The sequence below is a fragment of the Nicotiana sylvestris genome, chromosome 11 (assembly GCF_000393655.2).
Source record: "Nicotiana sylvestris chromosome 11, ASM39365v2, whole genome shotgun sequence".
Taxonomy (NCBI): domain Eukaryota; kingdom Viridiplantae; phylum Streptophyta; class Magnoliopsida; order Solanales; family Solanaceae; genus Nicotiana; species Nicotiana sylvestris.
In genome coordinates, this window is record NC_091067.1 from 73,120,064 (window position 1) to 73,130,471 (window position 10,408).

Genomic DNA, 10,408 nt, shown 5'->3' on the forward strand with positions numbered 1-10,408 from the left:
CAAAGTTTGCCAATAACAGTCATGAACAAGATCCCTTTGGAGTTGCATATGTGGTGAGAAGATCTGGGTAAATCAGAGCAAGATAAGGTCAATCTACATTTGGGAGGCCTCACCGGGTTGTTGAAGATAAGGCCTAGAGGAGACATCATAAAGGCATTGGTTACGTTTTGGGACCCAGCTCACAATGTCTTGCATTTCTCGGATTTTGAACTCACACCCACCTTGGAAGAGATAGCAGGTTATATGGGAAGTACTGAAGGTCTGAGGCATAAGTATCTAATCGCTCCAATAGCCGTTAACTCTCACAAATTCATGGATTTGCTAAAAATAAGCAAGTGAGTCCCGTAATCCGAGTTGGAGTATGGTTTTTCCACTCTACGTTTTATATACCAGAGGTACGTGCATGTAGGAGGATTCAACAGCCCAGAAAGCGGGGTTTGTAGCAAAGGGAACCGAGCAAAAAGGCATGAGCATAGGAATTTCGCTTTCATGGTAGCTTTCTTAGGCCTTGTGGTGTTTCCCTGAAAAGATGGGAATATCAATCTGCGGGTGGCTGGGGTCGTCACGGTCTTGATTACAAATGCCAAGAGCACCTTTGCCCCTATGATAGTATTTGAGATATACTGAGCTCCCACAGCTTGTAAAACTGGGGCAGATTTCTTCAAGAGATGCAATTTACTACTACAAATGTGGATGATTGAACACCTGTGTCACCGCTCTCAGTATATGAGTTATGGGTCTGCAGAGAAAGGTTTCATTGAAGAGTTCGACACAAGGATTTCAGGGTTAAAGTTCCCAGAGGGGTTTGGAGATTGGGTATCCCGCCTTCGCTCCATCACTGCGGGGGAAATAGAATGGACACTGGGTTGGCTTCCTGTTGAAGAAATTGTATATATGCCCGCCACCGGTCCTTACTTCCTCCTAATGGGTCTTCAAGGCATTCATCCTTATGCTCCATACCGGGTGATGAGACTGTTGGGAAGGTGTCAGGTGATGCACCCAGATGGATCTTAGTGTTTATGCGGTCGAGGTTAGCTCCGACGGCCAATTTCACGAAGAAACAGTTCGTTCTATTTGGAATGAGTGCCAGTATTTGACAGCGAATACTTGAGTGCGTGACCTATATAGAGGTGAGGTCTCACCCACCTATCTTGCCTGGTATAGAAAGAAGAACACTGCAAGGTCTGAACCGAAAAGACCAGCCAAAAAGCCTCACATTCAGGAATTTGTTGAGGCGTTGCAAGAACAATAGGCTTGGTTAGCCAAGGAGAATGAGTATAGGGCCACAATAGGAAAGTTGGAAAAGCAAGTCAGGGATCTCCAATTCGAGAATGGTTTGCAATCCGCGACGGATGAGGGTGAAAAGAAAAAGCTAGACAAAGAAAATGAGGCCCTTCGAGCCCAGATTCGAGAAATGAAAACAACAACTGAAAATCCCACTAGAAGTGCAAAGGATGAAAACTTATAAAGAACTTTAGGCATAAGGTGGATGAGTATGGTTTTGATTTGAACAAAGTAGAGGGTGAACTAGCCAAGGCTCGAACAAAATTGGCTAAGAATGTGGAAGATCGAGTGCGCCTTGTTAAACAGTTAAAAGAGAAATACGACAATGAGGTTGCGAGGTTGAAGAAAAGGGTCATCACCGTTGAGAACAAAATGATCAAGCAGGTGAAAGACTTTAAGGCTGAAAGAGAACACTGTTATACAGCAATGGCACAATTAGAAAGAGACCTGCAACAACTCCAAGAACAGAATCTAGTAGCCGAACAAAATTTGGAAGCCAGGGCCCAGCAGATTGGGCGTTTGTTGCAAGAAAAGGGTGTCATAAGAGAGAGAGTCAGAAGGATCGCCGACTACATCGCGATAAAGTGCAGTAGTTGTGAGGATATGACTAGATCCATGTTCTTTACCACTGTGATGACCTTTGTCTGCCAGATAATGGAAGATCTCTACCACCTCCAAGGGGATTTAGCGCGTAGGCTCATGGAGAGACCGAATGATGTCCCGCGGGCCCCAGGAGCAGTTGAGGCATTGATGTATTCATAATTTTCATTGGAGTCTATTAGTCCATTTTTGAGTTTGTGTTCTCGTCTTTTTGTTTTTGGGTCTATATTTTCATCTTTTCATCAAAGTTTGTTAGTGTCTTTTTGAGTCTGTTAGTTTTTGAGTCATTGTAATCAAAGCATTTTCTTTTTATGAAAATTTAAAAATCCCAAAATATTTTATTTTTACACTTATCCCCCAGAACTACGCTTGGTCTGATTCATGCGGGTCATAATACGTAGGCAATCTCCATAGGATTCGACCATAATACCAAAAAAAAAAGGAAAGAAGAAAAAGAGAGGAAAGATAAGAAAGAGAGAAAAATAAGAAATCATAGGGAGGAAACAATGGCAAAGCAAGAAAGATACATGAGAGCATAAAAACAAAGAGAGATCAAGCAAGGAAAGGCAAGAATGAAAAATAGAAAAAAAAAAGAAGAAAAAGTTGCAAACGGAAATAAGGAAAGGCCGGGATGATGCAAGCAACCGATCAAATGCATAATAGAAACGATTAACTGCTTAGGTGCATTCACTCCTCAAATGTGCGGTTGCCGATCTGTTAAAGCCCTAATCTCTAACAAGTTTGTTATTGATGAAATCCAGTTCAGGTAGGTGGTTAGTTTGATTTGCATTTTGGCAACTCACCCATACAACACCCATTCCAAAAACAAATAAATCATGGCCAGTTAGGAACTTGATGCGAGTGTCATTGATCAGGAGAGGTGGAAGAGTTGGATGTTAATTCGATGAAAGAAGAGATGTATAAGTTGAAGCAGCAGATGGCCAAAATGTACCAGGCCTGGGCAAAAGGGCAACCACCACCAGCCTACCTCGCAAACCCTGCCTTCATCCCGCCACTGGCTCAGTCTCAGGATCACCCTGCCGCCGATTCGTCCCCGAGCTTTCCCATCTATCAACAATATCAAATCACAACTTCCCAAACACCACCCGCTCCACCACCCAAACCAGTTCTATACCCTCCTCCACCAGCCACTCCTGTCTTCATGGCACCCCTTCCCGCTACACTCGACGGATCCTCCAGCGAACCTTTGTTCCAAGCTCATGATAACCAGTATTACCCCCCGGAGCCCACTTTTAAAGATCCGGAACCCTATTCTTACACTCCTCGTTTTGACCTCCCCGCGTTAACCGAAAAACCATCTAAAAGTCCTGAACAGAAGGAGATGTTCAGGAAAGTTAAAAGCCTGGAACAGTCATTCAGACACATGCGAGGGTTGGGAGGTCAAGTAAGTGTGGCCTACAAAGACCTATGTATGTTTCTAGACGTGCAATTGCTGGTAGGGTTTAAGATGCCCAAGTTTGATTTGTATGATGGGCATGGTGATCTAGTGGCACATTTGAGAGGTTTTTGTAGCAAAATGAGGGGAGCTGGTGGGAAAGACGAGTTGCTAATGGCATATTTCAGTCAAAGTCTGAGTGGTTCAGCGCTGGAGTGGTACACTCGGCAGGATCACGGAAGATGGTACACATGGGATGATCTAGCCCAGGCATTTTCTTGTCACTTCTAGTACAATATCGAGATCATTCCGGATCGACTATCCTTGAAAAAACTTAAGAAAAATCACAACGAAAGCTTCAGAGAGTATGGTTTCCGTTGGAGAGAGCAAGAAATGAGGGTTGACCCTCCGATGAAAGAAAGTGAAATGGTGGATTAGTTCATGCAGGCCTTAGAGCCCACTTATTTCGGTCATCTGGTATTGGTTGTAGGCAAGTCCTTCAATGAAGTGGTGAAAATGGGAAGCATGGTAGAAGAGGGGCTCAAGTCCAACAAAATCATGAGCTACTCAACTATTAAGGCAACCACCCAGGCCATTCAAAACGGTACTAGGGGAGCGATTGGAAAGAAGAAGAAAGAGGACGTCGCAACAGTTGAGTCAGGAGCTTGGTTTGGGCCTAGGGGTTCACCTCACCACTATCATCAACCTCGTCCCCACCACCAAACCTACCCCCATACCCCGTACAATCCACCCCAACACTACTACCCACCACCGGACCCCCATTTTTCTATCCACCATGCCCAAACATACACTCAACCTCCGGCCCACGCATAATGGCGTGTGCCAGTCCCACAAAATACCTACCCAGCTACACAAAATGCCTATCCACCCCTAAGAGCCTACCGAAACCCTTCTGGGTCAGGTTTTCGGCCCAACCAAGCATTCAAGAATGAGAGGTTGTAGAAGAAGAAAACATTCACTCCGTTGGGAGAATCCTATACTAGTTTGTTCCATAGGCTGAGACAGTTGGGTATGCTAAGCCCGATCGAGCCAAAACTGCCAAATCCTCCCCCGAGAAATCTTGATCATTCTGTAAGTTGCGAATATTGTTCTGGTGCTCCGGGGCACGACATGGAGAAGTGCTGGCAATTGAAAACAACTATTCAAGAGCTTATTGATACCAATCGAATTGAGGTCCAAGCTCTGGAGGCACCTAATATCAACCAGAACCCATTGCTGGCCCATCATGAGACAAATATGATTTAGATAGTGCATAAGGGAGGGGAGCCTAAGATGCCTTTGCAAACTGTCATGATGATTCGGTCTAGTGAAGCCAGGCCGTTTGAAAAGTCAACAAGTGAGAAGTCTGTGATCAGGTTGAACGTGGCAAATAGTGAACCATCTATGGTGGTCAAGAAGGGGTCCTCAAGTGACGTTGCAGGGAAACATGAAAGAGCGAAAGTGGTTGTCCCAGGAGTGACGAACAAGCCTGTGGTAATTGTGGAGGGTGCTCCCACAGATCCTGTCATTATCAAACCTATAACCCAGCTACCAATAGTCAATAGCAAGGTTGTCCAGTGGAATTATGAGTGGGTGACAGTGATATACCAGGGAAAAGAAGTTAAAGAGGAAGTCTATGAAACCCACAGATTGACTCGGTCGGGAAGATGCTTTGCCCCCGAAGAGATAAGAAAAGCCAAAACCTCCAAAGATAACCCAGTACTAGTGAAGAAAGTTGTGACCGAAGAAGAGGCAAAAGAGTTTTTGAAAAAGAAGAAAGTGCAAGACTATTCTATTGTGGAGTAGTTGAGGAAGACGCCTGCTCAAATTTCACTATTGTCATTGTTAATCCGTTCAGAAGAGCACCGTCGGGCCTTGATGAAAATCTTGAACGAGGCCTATGTTCCTGACAAAAATCTCAGTAAACCACTTGGAAAAGATAGCCAACAAGATTTTTGAGGTAAACAGAGTCACTTTTTCTGATGATGAATTGCCCGTGGAGGGTATTGAGCAAAATAAAGCCCTTTATCTTACGGTGAAATGCGAATATTCCGTGGTTTCCCGTGTACTGGTCGACAATTGTTCCAGTGCAAATATTTGCCCTCTCTCCATTCTAAACAAGTTGAAAGTGGATGATGAAAGAATTCACAAGAACAATATCTGCGTTCGGGGATTCGACGGTGGAGGGAAAGATTCAGTCAGTGACATAATGCTCGAGCTAACAATTGGGCCAGTTGAATTAACCATGGAATTACAGGTGCTAGATGTGGCTGTTACTTACAATCTGCTGTAAGGTCGACCCTGGATTCATGCTGCTAAAGTAGTCCCGTCTACTCTGCATCAGATAGTAAAGTTTGAATGGGATAGGCAGGAAATCGTTGTGCATGGAGAGGATAATTTATGTGCCCAAAGTGATGCCATTGTACCATTCGTTGAGGTTGAGGATGACAAGGGGCCATGGGTCTACCAGGTTTTTGACACGGTGCCGGTAGAGAAAATTTCAGAAGGGAAGTGCGTTCCAATTCCGAAAGTAGCCGCTGCATCAGTCATAGTAGCCGTTGAAATGTTGAAAAATGGTTTTGTACAGGGCAAAGGTTTGGGTGCATCTATGCAAGGTATCGTACAACCGTTGTCTCTCCCTAAAAACTTGGATACATTTGGTTTGGGGTTCAAGCCCACAGTTGCGGATGTGAAAAGAGCCAGGAAGTTGAAACAGAGGGCATAGGTCCTATCAAAGCCCATCCCATGCCTCTCCAGATCATTTGTCGGGACTGGCACCAAGAAACGCCCAGTAACAACAATTCCCAGTTCTATGGTTAGTCCTGATAAAGAATTGATTGAAATGTTCGAGACGTTATTTGATGATGTGAACATGGTGGAAGCTGGAGAGGGTTCTAGGAAGGCGGATGTGCAATTTGTTGGGCCTAGTGCAAAGATTAACAATTGGGAAGCTACTCCTCTTCCTCCTCGGAGGGAGTTTTGGTAGTTTACTTTGATTTTCTTTCAGTTTATCTGGATTATTCCAGGGTTGTAATTCAGATTCTATGTTCCGTCCGTTTGGATGTATAAACCTTGTTATCTTTAATTTCAATGAAATGCAATTTCCCTTTTTCTTTCTTCCTGATAGTTTTATTTTTGTTTTTCTTTTATTCCTTGTATAGTTCTTTTTATGCTGGTTTTAATGGCATGACATGCATGAGGAATCTCCGGCCCAGTCTTAAAAGCCAATCTAATTCTGAAATAGTAATTCAAGAAATAGAGTGTGATGATGAGTCGGAATATAATAAGGATGAGGCCTTTGAAGAGATTAGTAAAGAATTAAGCCATTTTAAAGAAAAACCCAATCCTAACCTTAGTGATACAGAAGCAATCAATTTAGGGGACCCAGATAATATCAAAGAAACTAAGATAAGTGTCCATCTTGAACCTCAACTCAGGGAGGAGATAATTAAAGCATTGTTTGAGTACAAAGATATTTTTGCATGGTCATATGACGACTTGCCAGGTCTAAGTACTGATTTGGTGGTTCACAAATTGCCCACTGACCCGGCATTCCCTCCCGTCAAGAAGAAGTTGAGGAGGTTTAAAACAGACATGAGTGTAAAGATTAAAGAAGAGGTCACAAAGTAGTTTGAGACAAAGGTCATTCGGGTCACTCGGTATCCCACTTGGTTAGCCAATGTAGTACCTGTACCAAAGAAGGATGGCAAGAACAGGGTATGTGTTGATTATCGTGATCTCAACAAGGCAAGTCGCAAGGACAACTTCCCACTGCCAAATATCCACATTCTGATTGACAATTGCGCCAAATATGAGATTGGGTCTTTTGTGGATTGCTATGCGGGCTATCATCAGATCTTAATGGATGAGAAAGATGCAGAAAAGATGGCATTCATTACACCATGGGGTACGTACTGCTATTGGGTCATGCCATTCGGTTTGAAAAATGCTGGGGCAACTTACATGAGGGAGATGACGACCATATTTCATGACATGATACACAGGGAGATCGAGGTTTATGTGGACGATGTGATCATAAAGTCCAAAAATCAGTTTGACCACATCAAAGGTCTGAGGAAGTTCTTCCAAAGGCTCTGCATCCGGATAAGGCTTATGTTGACCCGTTGTGTATTCAGGTCCATGATCAGCATGCTTACTGTAATGTTGTAAAAGAAGAGCTTGATGGTGAGCCTTGGTTTCATGATATGAAGGAATATATCAGGATGGGGGTGTATCCGATAGAAGCCACAGGTGATTAAAAGAGAACAATTTGGCGGTTGGCGAGCGGATTTTTCTTTAGCGGAGGGGTTTTGTACAAAAGGACTCCAGATCTTGGATTGTTGAGATGCATAGATGCTAGACAGGCCACAACTATCATGACCGAGGTACATTCTGGAGTCTGTGGACCACATCTGAGTGGATACGTACTGGCAAAGAAGATTCTCCGAGCGGGTTATTATTGGCTCACTCTGGAGCGAAATTGTATCAGTTTCATGCGCAAGTGTCATCAGTGCCAAGTGCATGGAGATTTGATTCATTCTCCACTATCGGAATTGCACACAATGTCTGCGCCATGGCCTTTTGTCATGTTGGGCATGGATGTCATTGGGCCAATTGAGCCAGCAGCATCAAATGGGCACAGGTTCATTCTAGTGGCCATCGACTATTTCAGTAAATGGGTGGATGCTAAAACGCTCAAGTCTGTAACCAAGAAATCGGTGGTTGATTTTGTGCACTCAAGTATCATTTGTCGGTTGGGGATACCAAAGGTGATCATTACAGACAATGGGGCTAATCTCAATAGTCATTTGATGAAAGAGGTATGTCAGCAGTTCAAGATTACACATCACAATTCCACCCATTACTGCCCTAAGGCAAACGGAGCAGTTGAGGCAGCCAACAAGAATATAAAGAAGATACTTCGGAAAATGGTGGAGGGTTCTAGACAATGGCATGAAAAGTTGCCTTTTGCATTGCTGGGTTATCACACTACTGTTTGTACTTCACTAGGGGCGACTCCTTATTTGCTAGTGTATGGCACCAAAGCAGCGATACCCGCAGAAGTGGAAATCTCATCCCTTCGAATTGTCGTGGAGGCTAAAATCGATGATGACGAGTGGGTCAAAACCCGCCTGGAACAATTAAGACTGATCGATGAGAAAAGATTGGCAGTAGTGTGTCATGGCCAGTTGTATCAACAGAGAATGGCAAGAGCATATAATAAAAAGGTGCGTCCATGGAAGTTTGAAGTGGGTCAGCAAGTGTTGAGACGTATCCTTCCACATCAGGCTGAAACCAAAGGCAAGTTCCCCCCAAATTGGCAGGGGCTGTTCATCGTAACTAGAGTGTTGTCAAATGGTGCTTTGTATTTAACAGATATAGAAAGAAAGTGTGTAGAGATGACCATCAATTCCTATGCGGTCAAGAGATACTATGTATGATTTTATTTGGTTAAATTGTATTTGTTTGTACTTGGCATATTCTAATGATTGGAATGACGAAGGCATTTTGTTCTGCTATCTAAACACTTTATCCTTTGTTACCCCCTTTGAGCCTTATTTATTTCCTTTCATATCCCTCTTTCGGAATCAGTAGCAGAGATTAAAAACACAAGCGTGAAATAGAAGTAAAAGAAAAAAAAAGAAAAGAAAAAAAAGAAGAAAAGGAAAAGAGAAAAAGAAAAAAAAGAGACCAACAAAACAACAAAAAGAAAAAGAAAGACAAAGAGAGAAAGAAAAGAAAGAGATAAGAGAAAATCATAACAACAAAGCAATTTCTATGACATGAACTACGTTCGACCTGATTCCTTTTAAGGATACGTTGGCAGCCTCACGGTTCAGTCCCATTAAAAGAAAATCTCAAAAGTTCCCAAATAAAGAAACTGGGCCAGAAGTTGTGGTTGTTGTAAGAAATCTAATTGCGAAAGTTGTAATTTTGAACCCATTTGAATTGTTTTGAGCCTTGATACCCTTTCTTTCTAGTCATATCCAAAAGCCCACATTACGGTCCAAAGAAAGACCTTCTGATCAGTCTTCGACAAATGTCAAGTCAAGCAATTGGAGGTGATTCATATCAGGGGCAACACTCTGGTCCAAGCAGGAAACAATAATGAAAATGAGAAAGTCTTATTGATGAAAACCCTCACGGGCACCGTAAGGCAAAAGTGAGTTGAGAGATAAACAAATGAGAGAGGCTTGTTGGTAAAAACCCTTCAGGGCACCGCAGGCCAAACAAGGTCAGGGTTTTGGTGAAGAAATCAGGTTATGGAAATTCCGGGGAAACAAAATATGACAACTGAAAGTTGATTGGTTGGACAGATTGGGCTGATTAATCCGAAATACATGTCATGATCATTGGTACCAGTTGTTCCACTCAGATAAGTCCCTTTCCTTTTTCCTTTTTAGCAAGTCATCCAATTTTGGATTTTCTTTATCCTTAATTCTCAGGGTCATCACATTTCAATTCTTTAGGGTTTCATTTCTCTAAGATATTTCAATGTTAGTCTTGGTCAAGCAAATAAGAAAGGATTTTAAAGCTCACTACAAACTTCCAAAATTGCAAAGCACAGTGTGGCCAGAACATACTAGAGATAGTAAGATGTAAAGTGGGATATAAAATGCCAGCGAAAGTTCCATCAGCGGATTGATTTAGTAAATTCATGGGAGACACAGAGGTTCAGATAAAGGGGTCAGAGGTGTAAAACAACGGTTTGGGTATAGAACACTCGGGTTATCCAAGGTCATGAGGTTTGAAAGTCACTCAGAAAGTCAAGCGGTTCTCGGCCAGTTCAGGAAAGCAAGTCAAAACAAAGCACGACAGTGGAGAGACCTTTAGCAAGAATGCCATCAACTAACCAACACATTTTAAACTGACAGGATTTTTCTTTGATTGAAACAGGGGTAGAAAGTTTCGTTGTTTTAGAGAAACCCTCCATAAGGAAAGGCCAGCACCAGACAGGTTTGATCATAAACTCTCAGGACCCGCCTAGATAATGGGATTTAATTGAAGTTCTCAAGACCCTCCTGGAAAATGGGACATAGTTTAAAAATCGAAACAATCATAAGTAGCAAAAGCTAGCATAAATGTACCCCAAGGAATATTGGTTCAAAGTTTTGCATGTTTAAGAAA